Source organism: Rhynchophorus ferrugineus, unplaced genomic scaffold (genome assembly GCF_030347505.1).
Source record: "Rhynchophorus ferrugineus isolate W39M unplaced genomic scaffold, kcgeb_rfMv2 rfM3, whole genome shotgun sequence".
NCBI classification, from domain to species: domain Eukaryota; kingdom Metazoa; phylum Arthropoda; class Insecta; order Coleoptera; family Curculionidae; genus Rhynchophorus; species Rhynchophorus ferrugineus.
In genome coordinates, this window is record NW_027472582.1 from 36445751 (window position 1) to 36469011 (window position 23261).

A 23261-nucleotide genomic window follows, 5' to 3' on the forward strand; every position below is an offset into this window, starting at 1 on the left:
CGCTATTTCGAAGATCTTCAGAGGAAAACTGGCAGAAGAAGATACAATCGATGCTTAGAAACAATTTTATAACAAATATAAGCTGTTCAGACGGAATAACGACCACGCACATCCCTCTGGTCGTTTCTTTAAGAGAGAGGTGTTATGTAATACCATCTGTTTTTAAAACTACTAGAATGGCGAACGAGTGAGACGGGTTGATCTGTTTGTTATCTGATAGAGCCTCAGTGTCGCTTTGTATTTAATGTTGGTATTGCTGTTCAACAAGTCACCTCTTCTTTCTGTGAAATAAAAACAATTAAGTAAAATAATAGTTTTTTTATTTAAGGACCTTTCACATATTATAACTTCATACAATTTGTGACAATATTATATTACATTACATAAAAAAGAAAACAATGAACTTTTATCTTGGAAATACCTATTATGATGCATCATTCACAATTCTTGCGACGTGTGGCCGAGTGTAGTCGCGCAAGTAGATGATTTTGTATTTGTTACTCACTATTAATCCTCCTGCAACAATACATAATTCAATTTTGTTAAATAAAGTCGGTAAATATCTGATTATGGCCATGAATCAACCCATTATTTCTGCATTGTAAAATTCAGTTCAAAAAGGTGAACTTGAACGAATAAAACTGAACAAAATTCGTTAAATTAAAGCAAAACATTGGTCGAAAATCATTTACGTTGGCCTACTAGACACTAATTATTAATGTTCCGTCTTGAAAATTTCATGTGATGCAGGATACGCTTACTGGAATATATTTAACTTCGTTTCAATCAAGAGATCAAAAAAATTGGGTCACTACGTCTTTATATTCAACAAAGGATCTTTTTCGGATAACATTCATAAATTACTTCTATATTTATTTGGACCCGGTATTTTTAATTAAACATGTTAAACGTTAAAATTTATTAGTATACGTAATTAAAACCTATTAAAAGCACCTAAAGTTATGTTATAGTTCATGAGAGCTTTCTAATAGTTAAAAACATGTACTCAAAGGTATTAAAGGTCAATTTGTTATTTACTGTATATCATTATAGTAAATTGCGTCACTTCTATCTTGTCCATTTTACGTAACATTTACTGATGAAAACAGCAGAAATTCCGCAGTTTTATCACGAATCTATCATCTCCATATCGAGCGAGAGAATGCGTCTTGGAACGTGTTGTTCTTTTTTTGCTCGCTGTTTGTGTGGTTGAATCAATAGAAAACGGATTTGAGTACTTGCTCGAAAGGGAGAACGCCATGTCATCTATTTAATTAGAGCCGTTATTAAATGAAATTAACGCCGATATTACCAAACATTAGTTCCGTGATGGTATAATGTGATAAATAGTTTAATTAGATGAACTATTAGAAATGTAGCTAGTTGGGAAAACACGTCCTGATATAGGTGTAGTTATTAAAATATTTACTTATTTTGTAAGTTGTTACGTAACCGGTGTTATTAATATTCGCTCTTAGCAGTTTTATTAATAACAGTAATTTTAATCTTCGCGTAATGTGTAATTAATGTAATCCTCTTTGTATTCAAATATCTTTTGTGATCAACTTAATGGTGATCGAAAAATTGTGAATTAGTTCACCAAATGTGATCCTCTCTTAGAGTGATGTCTGGAGAAATGTTCAAAATAACCTAACGCAAAACACTAAGGATTAAGGAAAAAGAGAAATGTTGAGGGCAGATAACTACAAAATTGTTAGTGTATTTACAACTCTTTATAGTATACAAAAATGGAGCACTTGTTATTATTGAGTAATATTATTTAGAGAAAAAATAAATATAAAGAATTAGATCAAAATATATAGTTCTACATGAAACGTAATTGCTACGGTAAGAAAGCTACTAGCAATTAGTAAGGAGTATTATATCTCTAGAAAGAAAACCAAGTCGGCAATTTTATATATTTTATTAGATGATTTACAGAGAAGTGACAACTGATTCCGTGAGGTCATCTGTAAAGCTATTAAATAAAATAATTACACATTCCCGGATTAATTACTACTTTGTTGTCTTTTTGGTATCAAATACACTGACTACACCGCTACATAAGGAGTTTGGTTCTATTCATTTCTTTTAGTAATCACCAAGAGTTGTAATACTTGAATGTTCACATAGGTGTAAATATAGGTGTGCTGATGTTTTTTCATGTTTTATTGATAATTGGACTCTGAAGTCTTTGTTACTGAACTGGTTAATATATAACAGATTTATTAGGGCCTTATCCTGCAAAATGTTTTTTATTATCAAATTATTAAATTATCTTATAAATTATCTTTCAGAAGATGTCTTTGACTTGATTTGATTGAATTGATTCAATAGGACAAGATATGTTTTAATACTGGTAGTATATGCAGTAACAACTTATTAATGACCGGTCATTTCTTTCATATTTTGATTTTTCATATTCAAATCAACGTTGTAACATCACCAGAGTATTAATTGATGCGATATTATCTATATTGGTTATATAATTATTTAATTTTATAATTCATTTATTTAATAGAAATACTATATAATACTAATTCTGTCATTATACTACAATAGTCTAAGGACATGGTTCATTAAATATTATCAAATCAAATCTATATCTATTAAATATGTAGTTATGGCCGATAATTTTGTTTTTTCTTTCTCAAGATAACTGGTATTTCTGAGATTAAAATTATTATTCCAATGTTAGATTAAGTTCTGTCTGGCATTTATTATTATTACAGTACAGTTATCTTAATTAATTGCATAATTATGAATGCTAATAAAATATAGTGAAGATGATTTTATGGTGTTAAGAAGTACTCAAAAATGTCTATGGAACACAATATAATATTAATATAACATACCGTGTAACGGTGTTTTTTATTGCTTTGTTAATTGTATAGAATAATGAAGTGTAATTTGTAACATGTTTAAAAATCAATATAAGAATACACACATATGTGGCCAGGTTTTAACTGATATAAAGATTTGTTATATACATAATTAAATTGGGTACCTGACGTGTTATGTATTAAATTATCTAATATATTACTGAGACAACTGTAAGGGTTCGGTTTCAGTTTGAACGTGTTTATTTTTACAAAGACTATTACCTTAATTAGTGGCTGTATTAAGTATTGATAATTAATTAACATAGAGTGATCATAAATGCCTCTTAGCAGTAGATAAAATAACGAAATTTAAATATTTCACAATTCTGATATGGTGACTGATATACATAACATCGTACTAAACTATAAAATAACTACAAAAAATTTTGGAAAATTTAAACATTTAATATACAAATTCTTACATTTACAATATTGCATTAAGACTAAAATATATTAAAAAGGGTATATAAATTGATATTAAAAATCTAACATTAAGGACATAATGAATTATTAAAAAATTATTATTTGAATATTAATGCATTTGAAAGAAAGAATAAGAAGATCACTATTTACTACTTCAATACTCCAGTGATTTTCTAATTCATAAATCAGCATTTTATTACTTAATTACTTATTATAATCCTTTTAACTCAACATCTCCAACATTTTCCAATTTCTTTTATTCCTTCCAAATAATAGGTTTTCTTAAGCGGTACAATATAGGTGTTTGTTTAAGTGCTCATCTTCATTCGACACAAATCCCTAATCTCTTACCACACAGGCATTTATTTGCAGCATGTTTGGAAACAGGAAATAGTCATATCTATGAAATAGCTAAATCTAGAGAATATGCTTGATGGGATAGCGGTTTGTAGCCTAATTTATAGATTTTTGCCGCCGTGATTGCACGCGTGTGTCTTGATGGAATAATACGTTTTCTTCGCCAAATTCAATAGTTTAGGTTTAAAATCAATATTAAATCTATCCAAAAGAGAGAGGGAAGGAAAAAAGAAAAGGAGCAGCACCCACTGGGGTGAGGTTGTATGGTTGAGTCATTGACTTTTTTAAATGAAAATGAAATGAAAACGGGGTTATAATGGCAGTTCCATTTATGAGCTATCGAAGAGATTCCCCAATATAGGTCCAAAAAACTTACATTTATGCAATGAGAAAAGGTAGAAGCTAAATAAATTTGGGGCTTAGGATAGATGTTACAACAGTTCGTAATATTTTGCTACTTACTAATTTTCATTAATAAAAATTCTATTTTTCGAAAGCGGTGATGATGGGAAACCTGCCTAGGAGTACCATGTTTAATTTATTTCGTAACTTCTTGTTTGGTTCAAGAATATGATATTAGATTCATGTTCCATACAAAGTGGTAAAATGACGCCCAGAAACTTTTTTAAAACCACATTGGAACACATGTTATCGATAAAAGCGGTAATTCTATAATTGGGTACGCATCATTCTAAATTCCAAAATCAATCTAAGATAAAATGAATATGTATTATTCAGATCTATTCTACTTATTGCATTTTCATCAATTTTATTAGGAAATTACCCTGAAAAGAAATACCAATAAATAACAAAATAATTGTAGTAATAAATAAGTTTTATTAAGCGAACTATTATTAAAATACTAGCTGAACCGGCAAACGTTATTTTGCCATGTAAGTAATTTCTAGGGAATATCTAGCGTAGAAAAATAACTAACTTATTGGAAGTGTGTAAGGATGTGGTATATGAGTGAAAAAGGCATTAAGGGCTGTGAACGATGAGGGAATATAAAAATAACAAAACACCAAACATTAGTTTTTTTAATTTATTATAATTTATTTTAAGTAATTATTATTTATATCATCAATTCATTACATAATATTAATCTCTTAATGCTACAGCGTGAACAATATTTTTTTTAGCCCATCTTTGTTTTGTTCTTGACGCAATTGCGCCATTCTCACACGCGCTCCAGTATTTCTTGCTGAACTTGTTCTTCGGTTTTTTGGGCTCTTCTACTTCGAGTGCTTCTAGATTTAGTTTTATCACGGCTCAAATTGGCCCCTTTGCGTTTTGTTGGCATTGTTCACTGTACAATACAAAACAATCATAAATAATTGAATTATTTAATGATGAAAATTATTGTATTAATAATTTATTTTATCTCTGATTACATCAAATATACATCTAAATATTAGATAGTTTCACGAAAGTGAAAAGTTTCTTTCTTTTTAATTATATTGAAAATACATGTTGTTAGAGATAATGAAAAAAATTCTGTAGAAGTTAGAGCTCTTATAAGTAAACACAAAAAAAAATCCCAAACCTAACAAAAAACTATTCTAACTTTCACTGAATTAATTTTCCACGATTCCCAACAATATTTTCGTTATAAATATAAAAATAATTTACACTTACAACTCAATAGCCGTTGTTTGCGGGAACTCGTGATACGTGTTGAGTATTAACTGATCGTGCGAATTACACTCAAAATTAATAATTTTATTAGTTATTATTGACACCGGTAGACACACAAAAAAATAATAATTTTTTTTTGGGGTGAACACCCTTTATCACTTAGGGGTTTGAAAAATAGATAGTAGCCGATTCTCAGACCTACTGAATATGCATAAAAATTTTCATAAGAATCGGTCAAGCGTTTTAGGAGGTGTATGGGAACGAACATTGTGACATGATAATTTTATATATAACATTAATAATTTAGTTAGTTAATTACTTAATTATTATAAATTTAGTTTAGTTAATTAATATTATTTTGAAAAACTTCTGATAGGCAAAATCAATGCTCTAAATTGGTGAATGCATTTTTTTAAATGTGATTGTAAGGCGAATACATTTATTTTTGTGTCAACGTGAGAAAACCAATTGACAATAGAATCATCGGGTTCTCGAAAGAAAGCTGCGCGTCCATCGACGTAGATTAACGTAAGATCTACCCCCCCGACTGATCCTTCACTAATGGGACCTTCTTCAATCGCATTCCGACGGTGTACGCCAGACGGCAACATGTTTATAACCGCCCATCGTCGGAATTCCACGAGAACGGACCTCGCCGCGCAATAAACAACGATCGAGCTGTCGCACGCAACGACAAAAAATCGGCAACGACGCATTCCGCGACCGATTCGCAGCTCTGCGCAGATAACTAAGATACCGGAACGTTTATCGTTCGGCGCATGACACTATGACACCTATCTGGTTTTTCCACAGATAGCCGAGAAATATGATTTATAATGAGTATGGTCAAGAGACGATGATTCGTTTTATAATCCTCGTAAATAAAACTGGTATGAATATTATGTATTTGATTAGACGATAATTAGAATTATTTTTTGTGTTATTTACTTTATATATGTAAGTTTATCTCTTTTATAGTGAATATTAGAAGGTATTCTTTTGGTGTCATCACCCTCATTATTAATGTATAACTGGTGCTGGGTGAGAGTTCGTACTTTTTAACCAATAGACAAAGAAGTGAACAAGATGTATGCAAGTTGTTTATTATTTCTTAATTCTATGGTAATATAATTATGGACTTATTAATAGCTTGTGTATTCCTCTGTATATATATCTAACAATACCGACAAAATTATTATGATAGTGTAATTTTAAAGTTCGCATAATGACAGCTATGCTAAAATGTAAAATGTAACTAGTTATCTAATACTCTTCGTAGAGCAGGTTTAATATGTATATTTTACTATTAGTGTCATTGTTCCTAGTAGTTATTAAAAAATATGAAGTGTAAGCATGAACGTTTCATGAGAATATGGAATGAATATTAACACTATTGTGAAAAACAAGGAAATACCAGAAAAACAAGGAATATTTAACGAAATACACCAATGCTATATTAATGTACATAATTAAATATACACAAGCTGAAACTTCGTTATTGAAGTATGCCATAAATGTCATAAACGTTATTTGGTTTAATTCATTTTCATTCATATTTTCAGTGCCTCACTTAAAAGCTTTTTTTTATATTATTTTAAAATATTTAATGAAGAAGAAAGGTTTACATAATAAGTTCTTCAGTACGGTCTTTAAATTACAATTCCATAAATTGTCCTAAAATATTGATAACTGTATCCACAATGTGATTAGCTGTATTTCAAAGAGGAACCTTTTCCAATGAAATACGGTCACATAAACAATAAAACTATCAAACATAACCAAACTAAATTGAAATATTAATAGTACATCTTGTTCACTTCCCTGTAGTCTTCAATTAATAAGCTGCTATTGGTGCTGACAAATCGGCCAAATTTCCGTCAGGCTTCATATCCTTTCAGATGGTTTTATATAATCTTGGTCCATCTTCTTTTCGTAACTGTTCCACCTAAGAAGCTGATTTCCAAGAACAAGAAGTTTATGAGGAATTCATTCATATTTCATTCGACAGACATGTCCAAACCATCGTAATTTGCGCCTCTGAAATTAATCCTCAACTGTACAGTTTATCATTCACAGTTTAAATACTGCAATAATCTTCAGTAATAACATTATCAGCATTCGAGCTAGTGATTTTTTCTTCTATGATGTAGTTGTAGATAAGCTAACATCCATGACTTTTCTACCCGCGTATGTATTATTATAAAATGTTTCATCTCCTATATTTCAAGTTTCGCTAAGAACTGAACTATTTTGTAACTACTTTATAACACTGTTAACATGGCATAAGCTAGCATTAATTAATTTTCTATACTTCTTAAAAAATTACGGTTCTTGTTTGTAAAATAGCATTTTCTGATTCGTTTGAGATAGTGGGACATCTCTACTTTCAGTTTTACAAACAAGTTTTAATTGTTTGGGGTTTAAATGTACTTATTTTTTATGTTTTCATTGATTGCTATCGAAATTGTAATATTGTTTCATTTCAATTTGAGTAAGTTGCTAAGTAATGCCATACTATATACAGCAGATATATTTCTAATCCATTATTTATTTGTAATGGATATATTTCGTCTTTTTTGTGTGAAATCATTTAAATTGTAGTAATTTCATTATAATGAAATAATGATAAATATTTAATTATATTATAATATCATTTTTATTTCCATTTAAGATTTTGTCATTCCTCATTTATATTAGTACTTAAACATACATATATTTCAAGTTAATTAAGAAAATTAATCGAGAGATTTTTGACTTATAGTTTGTAGTTTGGTATAAAACTTTTATAATTTAGATTTTAAAAGGCAAACGATCATTAATTATTGCACTTAACACTAAAATAGTTTTTAATTTTTATTGAATATATTTAAATAAATATTAAGGAAATTGGAAATTTCTTATAACCATTAATAGAAATCAGGAGTGTTATGTCATATTAAATGATAAATGTTCCTCATTAAAAAACAGATTTTTATTAATAGATTTATGAAATGGTCTATTAAAATAAAATGTTGAAATTTTTCTATCTATAAAGCTAATTAATGTTCCAAAGATATACGAAAGTAATATATTTTATAGCTTGAACAGTCTTTAGACGGAAATTCATAATCAATTTAATTGCTTAATTGAAATTTAAACAAATATTAAAATTTCGAAATATCTCCTTGGTATTCTGTCTGCAAAAAGCTTTATAACTGTACGCATTATTTTTTATGTATTTTAAAAGCTTTTCGAGTATTTACTTCCACAACGTGTAACTATATTTTTCTGGATTTTGGGTTGAAAGCGTTAATGAAAATCTTACGTTCTTGAAATTGAAACTGATGCTTATAACTCTGTTGGTTCTAAGCAAACTTTATATATCGTTCCTAACCAACCTTTAGATTATATATTTGTATCTGATATGATATGATTTAGAACCATCCACAACCTGAAAGGTTAAATGGAGTATCAGAAAAAAAACGCCACATTTATTATTTCGCCAAAATAGTGTGTATATGCAAATTAATAAGTGGAAAATATTTATACAATGTGCTTCAATTATAATTCTAAAGAAATAGTAGTTCTCTTACCAAAATCTGGTGTACATTTTATATGGTAATATAACATAATATATTATCTACTTCTACTTCTTAACAGATTATTCAGCGAATTCAGGCTTTTACGCAAGTTTATTTGTATTATATTGTTTATATAATTTTAACTCTTTGCAACTTGCTAGTAATTAATTTATTACAGTCTATTATATAATGTGGGGCAAAAGACCCGCTATCATTGACGCAATTTCCGCTGAGTGGCAATAATGGAACGATTATTTTCTATAAATATTGTTACTATTTCTGCTTGTTCTTGTGGCGTATATTTATCCATAATAGAATTTTAACGTCTGCACAATACAAGGGTTAAAGCCAAAACTCAAAACTGAGCTAAACTTCACGTAATCAAGATGGCTCGCGATCAAAATGATAGCGGGACTTTTGCCCCACTTTAGTGTCAAATCAAAATGGTAGCAGGAGTATATTACTCTTAAATTTTCGATCCTAAAATAAAATATTGATTTTTGTTTAAATAATACGCCTTAACATCTCCGATGTGATAAATAGAAATAAAAAATTCTAATTAAACTATTCTTATACCAGCATATACTGGGTGTATTTTTGTTAGTAAAACATATACAATTATGGTGTCGACTATATTTCAATTTTGTACTTTTTAAATATTAACATTTTCTATACATGGTATGTTCGTAATTCTTACATAATTTTAGTTTTAGTTATATCTAGATCAATTAAATTTTGTTAATTTGTCCGAAATTTCATTGACCCTATTTTAAAAAGGAAAAGTAATATACCATATTATATACTATATAAAATATAAATTAATTAAATAAAATTGTATTATTTTGTTCAATTATTTTCCTTTTAGATGTGGACGGACTAGTGAAATTAATATAAGGGTACAGAATAAATAAAAAGAACGAATTGTATATAAAACAGTGATCCAGAGAATGTAAATAAAATCACTTTCTGATTAAATGAATACTTGTTGAAATTAATTATCACTATAAGTTTGCAAATGTGTTTAATAGGCTTCGGCAATATAATTTTTCAAACCTAACTACAAAGGAAATGAACGTCTAAGGCAGTTTTGGTCGTTTCATGGTTAGCACTGGATAATTCACAAGTTTTTAACGAAAAACTGTTATTTTATGTATAAAATTGACCAAAACATCGGATTTAAAAGTTAGGTTAAAGATTAGATTGTTTAAAAATTGTTTGCATTGCTACTTCACACATTCGCCAATAGATATCGCTGATCAAGATACATGTAAGCTCATAATAGTTCCATGAAATTTGTCAGAGTCTATTAGAGCTTGCAATATTGTCGTATAAGTTGCTTAGTCTTGTATATAAACGTGGTTTTAAATGGTCCCAAATTGTATGGGTATTAGAAGTACTATACGTAAATCTGACTAAAAATGAAAATATGTTGTCGTATTAAGATGACCAGACTACTTGTTAATTAATAATTAATAACAAACTGAATAAAGAAGCACGACATGTGAGAAAATTCTATAGTAAAATTGTATCAGATTAAGTTTGAATAGTTTACGTTATATGTAATAAGGGCTATATTTTAGCTAGAGAAAAAATAACTGTATTGAATTTGTCGAGGAAATATTTTAGCGTCATGCGATTGTATCAAACCAACCTACATATTTCTGAGAAACGACAAATTCTATTGAACACTGATCTAATTTCCAAGAGCCTTCATTAAAATCGGTTTAATTCTCGACTGGTAATGATACAACCCAGGCATATCAATAACGACCTAGAACGATCTCGACAATCAATGGTCGATATTTTTGTTCCATTACACACTCATCGACATCGGCAAGTGGTCGTTTCAGATTGAGGCGTGCATAAATTTGCCGCCAACAAATTTAATTCCGTCCCAATAACGTACTTCGGACGGAATAATAAAAAAATAGCCGGTCGATTGTCTCGGATTATTTGCAATTCAAATCTGCGTCAAACGGTGTTTGTAAAACGAGACATTTTATAAAGGCCGTGTTTACACGTATCTCGAGGCGGCATGCCTCGATTTATGTAGGACCGTTTTTGTAGGTCGCCAACGTGAACCAAAAATGGATTAGATTAAATTGCTGGCGTAAGTTAAATATCAAAATTTTAATAGAATCGCGAAATCGAACCGCAAACGGCAAAGGCGTATTTTCTGAGTCATATACGCTTTTAACCATGACATTTTAACTTGTAAATATTTACACATATTTTTTTTTAAATCGCTTTACCAATATTTCATTTTGATTTAGAAATGTTCAATTTTCCTATATTGAAATGTGACACCTTGTGAAATTCTAATACGTGTAAAGTTAATTTTAAATAAATTAAGTAGCTAATTAAATAATATTAGTTAATTTAAGCCAGAGATCAAAATAATTGATGTAACAGTTACTTAGACAATAAATGGCAAAATAGGTAAAATACATTTTGAGCGTGCGAGAACTTGATGTCGAGGTGGTCCGGTGACAGTTCCGAAAATGAAATTAAGACTTACCTGAGCAAGCTAGTTTCAATGACAAGGATGAAATTAAAAATACACATGAAAAATAGCAAGGATCCGTGATTAGCACCACATATACTAATATTTTATACTACTCGTAATATCAGGTAATAATGAAATATAATTATACTGATAGGTAATATTACTGGCAGCTAATAGTACGCTAGCTAAAAGCGTTGGGAACTATCGACTGAAAATAGTTGAAACAGTCGATAGTCGCAAAACAGCCGAAACAGTAGATATTAAAAAAAAACTAGTGACTGAAAATAGTAATTACAACACGGTTCGACTGTTTTTTTTTTCCATTCGTAATGTCAGACGAAGATGAATTCATACTTTCATAAAAATACATTTTTATATAAATATTTTCTGCCATAAAAACAGTTAAAAGTATTTTATTATTTGTCATTTTCAATTATAATCTTTTTGTCCTATTTCATTAATAATCTTGAAAAAAAAACGTTCCAAAAACTACCAAAAAAATCATTAAACTATATATATATATATATATATATATATATATATATATATATATATATATATATATATATATATATATATTACATAGAATTCTATCAAGGTTGCAGCTAGGACGACAGAACCAGAGTGTTAAAAATCAGTCGAATGAAACTAGTAGTATCGAAAATAGTAACTAACGAAATAGTTGACAGTAAATAGTCACTAGTAAAAAGTAGCCAAATCAGTCCAACCAAAAATAGCGACTGAAACAGTCGATATTAAATAGTAGTAAAATCAGTCAAATCGAATATAGCGACTGAAAAAGTCGATAGTAAAAAGTATCAATTATGAAACAGTCGATAGTTAATTTCAGTCGAATGCTCGATAAGTTAATGTATCAACAGGCAATGTTACTTATAAGCCATGGTATTGATTATATCAGCAAAAGACAAAAACAACGGTAGTCAATAGCTATGATGGCATGCATATGCATGGTATTTAACAACAATAACTGGGAGATATGATAAGCTATGTTAGGATGAAGCATGACATGTGGAAACTGTACGAAGGGAGCGTAACAAGCGACCTACCAGCAGGTCGTGGATAGATGTACAGTGAGATCAAAGGAAGGCGAAAGCTATTACTTCAAATGAATAAGCAACACTCTTGCTAGTGTACATTTATTCTTCCAGCTCTATTATGATGAACGTGCATTGCCCACAAGGCAAAAGCCAAAGGTAAACACGTTAGAGAGGCTGTCATCGAGAGCCCGCAACAATTACTTTCGGTGGTGTTTATGTATGCTTCAAATTTTCAATATATAATTTGGCCAGTTTGGCATTAGATTCTGGCTTAAGTTAATGTATATTTTTTAGTTAACCATATAAATATTACCTTTAATTGACGGTAAGTTAAGAATTATGGGAAAACTACGAATAAATAATAAAATAGAGGAACATAAAATAGATAAAGATAATTGAATAAAGAGATAGATAAATATATAAATAGTTACAAAATAATATATGGAATAAATTGAATGAAATGAACATTTGTGAATGTGTAAACATGTCTTTGTGCGGTAAGAAAAAAATATCGAGAAAATTTTTAGAAATAAAACTCGTTTTTGTGCGTGATAATAAAATTCTATGGAATAATTTTTTTAAATATATTTTAGTCTCCTTTTACCAACTACGGGTTTATCTGGACTGGTCCTACAGTTTAACGTGGGCTCCGAATCACGGTCCTCAGCATTAAAGCCTACCTGGCGAGTAACCAACATTAGAAATCATCTCAGAAGACATCCCACCCAGCCTGGTTACAGGCGTGACTGGGATCATTTTCCTTGTCGGATTTTACACTCTTGCCTAGGACAATCACAAACATAAATTTACGACTATGCCCCAGCAGGATTCGAACCCGCTGCTATCGCAACCGTAGGAGGACCGTCCTACCGCCTTTACCACTGCACCACCAAGCTGGCAAAAATTATTATAATTTGAAATATACGAAAAAGAAAATATCAGTTAAAATTTGTAGGTAGTTTTGAAATTACTCTCTAGAATATTTTACTGGCTAATTATCCTTAAGTAATACTCTATGCCTTTGCCGATGAATGAGGCCTATTAATAGGTGAGTGACTAATGTAGAAACTTCAAAATGTTATACCTTATAAAGCTTAGTTACTAGTGTGATGGTTAATCCGTGTCTGAGTTTAGATTCTTAGTTAATAACAAGTACTAATAATTTTGAACCATGCATACAATGGTATAAATAGACAACCAAGTAAGTTTGGGTTCACAAGTCGTAATAAACTCTTGAACTTTTGAGTATGACATCAAGAGTCAAATAATTTTGGATAAGTTGATTGGCTTATTTTGTCTTGTTTACATAATTTTTCAATAAAACAAATTAACAAATAAAACAAACATAACGAATTTTGTGTTTGTTGTAAAACAGAACATATATTCATGCTAGTAAATTATATAATAAAATAAACTATATATTAAAAATACTAATTACATAATATTAACCCGTAAGTTTTAACTCTTGAAAATATTATTTTCTGTAAGTTTAAAGTGTATGTACAGTAAACATATCACGTGATGTACCATATACGAACAAAACAGCTTTTTTCGCTGTATACAGAATATTACGAATTATAATTTTTCCATCATTATCTAAATGGTTTTCCCATATTTGTAGCAACTTTTGGATCCACTAGTCAATCCATTCAGCACTTGAAGCTGTATCGAGCTGAACAATCAGAAGACTGTAAGAGTCTTATGAGTGCGTAAGGTGCGTCAGAACTTCACATCTGAGCTGCAATAGTGTATAATGAACTTTTGCAATGGGTAGCTGAGCATTGTAATGCAAGAGGATAACTTTCAATTGTTCATCGTTGGTAGACATCTGCAGTACACTACACCACAACAAGATGTCTAAAGTTTTTTGATGGGCTGTTCTGTGTTATTCGCACCAACGTTTTAATCGTTGAAATATAAAACGACAATTGGGATATGATGGACGAGCAAACCATAAGATTCTTGTTGAAGTTTTTTTTTATTCAGCAGCATATTTTTTCAAATAAATGTATAAGATTAATGAACGCCTAAGATGCAATTGATGAGTATTCCATAATGAGCGCTGTATACATTGGATAACTTAATAAATCTTAATGGAAAACGTTTATTGTGTGTAGAGAATAAAATAATCGAAATTAGCAGTTATGTCAAGTTGCTTAACAATTGCTTGCATCACTATTTCACATTTTTCCATCAAAAGATATCGCAGATTAATATACATTCAAATAGCTAATATTTCCATGAAGTTTGTTGAATTTCATCCCAGTCTGCATTTCAGATTTCAGGAATTTCAGGTTTGTCCATAATCCATAATGTAATGCTTTTATAATAAGCCATATGTAGATAATCTAGTTGGCTCTTATAATTATATAATTTGAAAAGAACTGATGCTATGAAAGGAATATTTTTTGTTCGATGTTATATTTTACTTGAGCCTTTTTTCGTGTTCGAATCTAAACCCACCACAGGTAATATCGTTTTACAAATCGAAACACTAATAGGTTTTGTTCCCAGCGGGGTGCAGTATAATTATAGGGGATGTTTTAGGTTCTAATAATTAAAAATGCCTGAAATGACTTAAATATATTATCCTAACTGAAGACTATCTTTTTATCTGACTATCCATTTGTCACTAACTGATTATTAGGAAGGTAAAATATAATCATATATTTTTAGATTCGACGTTGTCAAAACTACATTTCAAATTGAATGTTCAAAATTACATGGCTAAAATTATATCATAAAAATATACGAAAATTAATATCATGTACATTATTATTTTATGTAAAGCGTACATTCTTTCATTACAGAATCACAGAATATATAATATGTTATTTTATAATTCATTATAAAATATTATATTATAAAGTAAATTATAATTATAATTTAAAAAAAATTATATAAAGAATTTTTAAAGGTTTAAAGGAAATGTTAGGTTTCAAAATGGAAATTAAATTATATTATATTTTCAAACTTTATTTACAATGCATTGCTTTGTTTCTAGGTAATTGAGACTGTGAAGTTTTAGTGTTTGTCCATGTTCCATTTATACTAAATACCTTTCATTAGAGTTTATTCTGTATCATAAGTTATATTATTTTTATATTATGTGTTCAAGCAATATTTGTTTTCTTTATAGTATTAGACACAACATAATCTCTTTTTATTCATTTATGATTTATAATGGGCAAATGAAGTACGTCTTAATATATAAAAAGAGAATCTGATTCTTTTTAAGCTCCCACAGCGAAATAGCGTCATGGGATTTTTATATATATTAAAATAGAATTCCAACTTCTATTAAAAATAATATAGTTGTCATTGGTCAGCGTTAAACATTAGGTCGAGAGCAGAAAAACCTTAAAAGAATAGTTACTTTAAAATATAATAAAGAAACAATACATTTTAACAAAGAAAAAACCTACTTATTGCTTAATTTTTAGACACTATGTCAGCAAACTTTATTTTAATTGTGCGAAAGAAGTGAAATTATACATCTATGTTGAAATTTGATATCATGATATGCATATTTAATATATATGATTTGTATTGTGTTATCTATTGTAAAATTTCTATTGAAAATTTAACAATCGCGAGATATTTCTAAACTATTGTTTTGTATTGCGAATATTGATGTTGAAATCTAATCACGAACCTACTATACGTTGGGTCAAAGTCGATATAAAACCGATATTCTTAGTTCCTACTGCAGAATGTATTTCTTCAGTAATTATTACCAAAAGGAAAATGTTAATAATAAGGTTAAATGACTCATTAAAATTCGCATTGTATCTAAAAGTAATATTGAGCAGTACCCTGATCGTAATAAGAACGTATCAGGCCTATAAATTAATTTCAAAGAATTTATGACTAAAGAAGTTACTGTGTGTTAAATTGTATCGGGTATAATTTTAACTTGCTTCATTTAGAACCCTCACTTTTCATAAGCTTCAATTTTCAGTATGTATCACTTTGTCGAAGTTTGAACAAAAAAATTCAGTGCACTTTGACAAACAGGCATTGAAATTCTTATTGTTATTGGTGATGAAAATTAGATCCGTTACGATAATCTAAACCGAAAATAGTCATGCAACATCAATGGTAAAGCCGAATATCCATGGAACCAAGTTAACCATGTGTGGAACGTGGTGTGGTATACAAGGAGCTCCTAAAACCTAATCATATCATCAGTGGGTATCACTATCGACTACAATTGATACGTTCGAGTCGAGCTCACTGCTCGAAAAACGGCCGGAATACGAACAAAAACGCAATGATGTTATTCTTCAGCACGATAACGCTCAACCACATGTTGCAACACCGGTGAAAGTATACTTGGAAACATCAAAATGAGAAGTGTTACCCCACCTGCCACTCCAGACTGTTGCTTCTTCTGATTACCACTTGTTCCGATATATAAGTCGTTTATTGTCTGATTAGAGCTTCACTTCTTATGATGATACCAAAAATAAGTCCATTCATTGATAGCCTCAATAGGTATATAGTTCTTTCGAAATGACTTATACAATGTTTGTATACTTAATACAATAATATCTTAAAGTAGTGTGGCTGTTTGCCTTGCAATAAAAGAATGCGATTATCAGTTCAAAAACTATTACATAATATATAAACTCTTTACATAATATTCCTTTATTTCAACATGCTTGGTTCAGCCTTTAGCCAACATGAGCATTCCTAGATGTTGGATAATAGAATAATTCTTAACAAAGCACTTCTCAGAAGAAAATCATTCAATCTTGAGAACAATCTGAGGATGTCATATAAAGATAATAGTGGAAAGGCTGAGCGGGAAGTATCCTAAATTCTGCAGAAATATATTATTTTCCTCTTAAAGCCGGACTTGTTCTTAACCACCGCTTTCCACCCATAGCTGTTTTATATCTAACGTTTTTTGGAAGCCTCATCATGGAGATCACGTTAACATTTAATTGCTCACTTTTTAACAGTTTACATGGAATACCTGTAAATTTTGTATACTTGGAAAAAGCCTATCCATTTTAACGAAAAACACTGCAAATACTGGTGTAAATAGAGAATATGTTGAAAGAACCAGTCAGAAAGCATATATTTTGCTGATTGGAGTTCTATCTATGTGCCTGGCTGCGAACTTTTCACCCTGCCCCTGCCCCTATGGGATAGTGTCAACGATTATTATTTCTATATTAACCGTAAACATGTTAATACCAAATACTAGCTGTAAAAAATTATAATTTTACTGTTGAAAAACCTCAGGATATATTTAAAAAAATTTATGTATTTTTTACATAGTCAAATTTTCATATGCTCTCCATTTGGTCATGTAGTTATATATTAGATGCAATCGTTGCTTTCTGAAGGAGTGACTGATTGATATGGAATCAAAATAAAATTGAGGACTTGATTATGGCAACAATGTTATTTTAGTTATAAAAACGCTTAAATTCGGTAGATCATGGCATCAGTTGTTTTAGATATAATGCTGATTGGCTAATTTTTCATGAATATTTCATTAAAAACATATTAATTGTCTCTATTATCAATACTTGTTAAAGAACTTCTTTATATTAAAGAACATCTTATTCTTAAAAAACTTATCAAATTATCAGAATTTAAATATAATAATCTTTTTACCACCTAGTAATGGGATATTCTTATGCAAGATTTATTCTGGTTGGAATTTAATTCAACCTTAGTTGGAAGACTGATATAATATATATAAACATATGGTTGTTTATTAGCTCTCTTAAATGTTGTGGAATATTTTAAGTGTTTATTATTATTTAAGTGTTTTTGTTCATAATATAATTACTACTGATCTGTGATCTACTGATTTATATAATCTTGTTTTTGTTTCAGATATCAAATCAAGATGAAGAGATATTTTCGACTCCTTTATTAGGTATGTGATATAAAATTAATATATTTTTGGACTTTTTCTTGCGATTGTTTTAATTTTAGTGCCATAAAATTTTGCATTCAAGCACATCACCGCAAATAGTGTTTTTTAATTCATTTATCAGAAAGTATAATCTAGCAATTTTAGGAATATATTTATTTTTTGTAATATAATTATTAATTGAAATTTTATTATTAATTTACATATTATTTTAAGTAAACACTTTTCTATTAATATAACTACTCATGTTTTCTCGTTACTAACTGTTTGTAACTGTAATTGAAATAGCCAGAGATAAACCTAGTTTGGCCGACACTATTAAATTTTCTTAGAAACAGTCTAAACATTTTTATGTTGCAAAACATTTTTAGCTAAAAATACCTCAACGTCTTTTTCAATGAAATAATTTTAAATAACTCTTAGAGACGGACCTAAAACAAAAGATACTCAGGTGGTTTATCGTTCTATGAGAAATGTTCCACTTACTTGCCTGTTCTTAATGGGTACATTCTCCAGGAAGACGAGATTTAATTGCCTATTCAACGTGTGTCACAGAAATCAAAATATCATCACTAATGTCATTTTAAAAGCGGTCTAGTTACTAAGCACTTAACTATTTTCTGCAAAGATCATAATTTTGATTGTGCAGTTGTAAACGCACATTCCTTCAACCGTAACATCTTGAATGACCAAGAGAACAGGTTAACATCGACAACGAAAAAACAACTCGTGATTCTCTACTCGTATATCTCTTATAACTGTCCAAGTTTATACGTAATCCAACACCTACGACCGCTAAATCAGTATCTAACCTTCGAGGCTTCTTGAAACGTAAGCTTGCGTAAAATATGGAGCAAAAGGCGAAGAAAGAAAACTTGATACGGTCAAGACGTTAAACGTGCTTATAGGAAACCAGAGAGGATGGTGTCTAGAGGGGCCGGTAGTGGCTGACTAAGGGAAAATAAACCTGGTGGAAATTAACAATACGCCAGAATGACGTGGATACTAAAGAAAAAAATAGTTTCAAATTTCTAATAATATAGCTATATAATATTCATTTCCGTTTGTATTATGTGTGTAACTATTAGAGTTTTAAGATTACTTCAAGCATCATGCAATAAGTTCACTCGACTGTGATTTACAACTTACTGCTATGAATGAAAAATAGTAAGACATAAAAGCTGTAAATCAAACAAACACACACAAAGAGAACAAATATCGTTTAAGTGGTGCTATCGTTTTCACATACTGAACTTATACAAATCGAAATATTATCTGACTTAGTTTAAAAAATCTCTAGCTATACCGTGAATTAAAAAAATCTCCGTTATCGTTTGAAGTTAAAATGATTAGAGTTTATTAGAAAAAACGTCAAAAAATTAGATATTATTTTGAAGATGAAATACATGCTATTTTGTTTCTATAATAATGGTTTTATAATTTCTATATTTTGTTTTTTGTTATAACTGTTTTTTGATCATATTTGTTTGCGACGCATTCGATAGTGAGGTACTTAAAGTTAACATCAAATATTTTTCTTAATATTGAGTAATTTGTTTACTTTATTAAGTGTTAATCATAAATAATCTCTAACATATGATTTTCATTCCTATTATTTAGTAATATATTCATAAATACTTTAAAATAAATAAAATTTGGAAGCAGTAGAAATAAGCAACAAAGTAATTTTTGTATAAAGTGTTACATTTACAGTATGATTAAAAGAATATGTCACCGAAATTAATATTTTTCTTAGCGAAACTTAAAGTAAAAAGTAGATTTTTACGTGCCCATATTACTTTAGCTGACGTTTCAAAGAAGTGTAAACGAATTATTAATATTCAAAGTCAACTACAAATGGAAGTCATGAAACTGGAAGAGTATAAGGTTATATTTAAAAAATAAAAAAAATTATTGCATATAGTATTATATAAAAAAATAGGAAAAGATGACAATATACAAACTTGTGAAGTCCTACTTCAAAAACAATATAACTTAAGACCAAACCAATATATTTTCTGAAAACTTAACAGGTCAATTGAAAAGTCCACGGCCTGACACATAGATGGCTCTGCTAGATATGGATTTAATAATTTGACATTTGACTGTCGATTATTTATTTATTTTTTATTAGTTTGTGAATTATAGCATTTTGAATGAAGCAACTTTTGTTCACGTGTTGATAGAATATTGCTTTTTGAAGGAAAAAAAATACAGTTGAAGTAAAAACCTAGCTTGATGGCGAGTTTCCGGACAATACCTCAGGAAAATCAACCATCAAGGATTGGTATGCTAAGTTTAGACATGGTGAAATGAGCACCGAAGACGGTGAATGTAGTGGACGCCCAAGAGAGGTTGTTGCCGACGAAGATATAAAAAAACCACAAAATAATTTTGAATGACCATAAATTGAAATTGAATGAAATAGCAGACACTCTGAAAATATCAACTGTACGTATACATCATATCATAGACGAATATTTGGGTATGTGGAAGCTCTGTGCAAAGTGGGTGCCGCGTGAGCTCACTTTTGACCAAAAATAACGACAAGTTGTTGATTCGGAGCAGTGTTTAAAGATGATCAAGCGTAATAAACCCAAGTCGATATATGTCAATGGATGAAACATGGCTCCATTATTTCACTCCGAAGTCCAATCGACAGTCATCCGAGTGGACTGCACACGATGAACCCGCTCCAAAGCGTGGCAAATCGCAACAGTCGGTTGGCAAGGTTATGACGTCTGTATTTTGAGATGCGCATGGAATAATTTGCATTGACTACCTTGAAAAAGGAAGGACCATCAACAGAGATTATTATATAGCGTGATTGGGCCGTTTAAAGGAATCGAAATCGCCAAAAAACCGCCGCATTTGAAGAAAAGGAAAGTGCTGCTTCACCAAGATAATGCACTGTGTCACAAGTCAGTGAAAACGATGGCAAAAATCCCTGAATTGGGCTTCGAATTGCTTCCTCATCCACTGTTTTCTCCAGATCTGACCCCCAGCGACTATTTCCTGTGCTCAGATCTCAAAAGAATGCTCGCTGGGAAGAAATTTTCGTCGAATGAACAGGTGATCGCCGAAACTGAAGCCTATTTTGAAGCAAAGGACAAATCGTATTACAAGAAAATTATCGAAAAGTTGATGTATCACCCTTGAAGGGAATTATGTTGAATAAAAAAACTAATTTGGCCAAAAAAATGTTTTTTACTATGGTACGCCGGAGACTTTTCAATTGACCTGTAATGTCATGTGATGACTTTAAAAAACATTTTGCTTTATGAGTTCTTAAAACCCGGTAAATGATCTTTATAAACAACAATAAAACCAAGTCAAGCAAGCTAAGCATTGAAAAACATTCTGAATATACCTGAAATTATTGTAATATACTCGTTGTTGCTGTGAAAACTGGAGCATCCATTCGTTGCTAGAAATCTGATTAAAGAGTTCATAACCATATTTTAGTATAAATGTATTTGCAACTTACCGAGTTTATCACGCCAATCCCTAGATTTATATATTTGCATCCGTAGAATAGTATTCGGTAACAGATTCATTCGTTGAAGTATGTTATCAAAATTGAGTATGATAAAAATGTAAAGCCTCATGACAAAACTTCGACAAGAATATATGTTATATCGCTTGACTGTTACGGTATTTGTATAAGACTGCATGTTGTAAGGAGTGAAATGTCTGTTTTTTTATCAACTAACGTGGAAGTTGTGACAAACTAAACTGTTGGTATGTTAATTAAATACGACTAAAACTTAAACTTGATGTAATCAAATAAAAGATAAGTTATAATAATATTGATTTGAAAACAAAGAACAACTTAGCAGATAAAAATACATATAAATATTATTTTATTAACGGTTATCTTGATAGCTTGATGTATTTTAATTTATTTTTATTTATATTTTACTGAATTTTGGTACTATAGTTATTCATGTATTATAGAAATAAACATGAAACTTTTCGGTAATGTAATTGAAAGACCACGTAGAAAAGGGCGTTATGGTCGAGAAGGTGGGTCTAAAGATATGTCCGACTGGTTTCCGGAATGCTATTGTCTCTTAGTTTTTTTTCGGTGTTCGTTGTGGTGAGTGCTTCGGATGAATCATTCGAAAGACCTGGCGGAACTAAGGGAATACGGTCCAATATTATGGGAATTTTTTCGTGGTGACACAGGTATTTACATTTGATTACACAGCTTAACGCTACGACGTATACGAATAATATTGAAACTACTTAAATTTGAATTAAAAAAATGCATTTTCCCACTCGTTCCCTTCCTATAAAATATTTAATCAAAAATTCTTTAATAATTTTACATAATGATACATTTATAATATTTACATTATTTATAGGTTTATATTATTATTTGTATATATTAATCACTCATAAATTTTACCGAGTTGATCTGAGGTGAGTGTGTTTGAAAACTTTATACTCAACTGGTTACAAACTGATTGAAATATTTCATTAATAGCCTTTAAAATAGTTTTAATAAAATAAAACTTCATCTATTGTTAGAATTTTATGGTATTCTTTCGATTTCTTCAAGTTTATGCTTCATTGGTTAACAACGCTGTCAAAATAAGGTTCTTCGATTGATGCCTATACATCAAGATACCAAAGCTTATATATTAGAAATGTTGCTATATAAGCTCGCCAATTTAAATGCTTCCTTACAGATATTTAGAATAATTTATGATGAACCACTCTTAATTGATGCAGTAAGGTTTAACTACACTCACAATAATTTATGAAGAATCGAACTCATATTAAAATCAAATCTAATTGATCTGCAACGCTCATGATGCATAACATCTTTAATTTTAACGAAGATATATAGATTTTTAGTTGAAAGGTAATACAGGAAATAGATATAATCTTAAGAACATTTCAAAGCTGTTTATTTTCCTGTTTGTAATGTTGCTG

The 23261-nt window shown here is 29.9% G+C and overlaps 1 protein-coding gene across 3 annotated transcripts in view; it reads left to right on the forward strand.

The window, feature by feature from the left end:
* The window catches only part of LOC143193137 (uncharacterized), a 134545-nt gene that overhangs the window by 51637 nt on the left and 59647 nt on the right, over window positions 1–23261 (forward strand). For all 3 annotated transcript variants that reach the window (XM_076399121.1, XM_076399122.1, XM_076399123.1), the window contains one exon: window positions 18281–18323. The gene's annotated coding sequence lies outside the window, so the exon portion shown is untranslated. The remainder of the gene's footprint in view (window positions 1–18280; window positions 18324–23261) is intronic.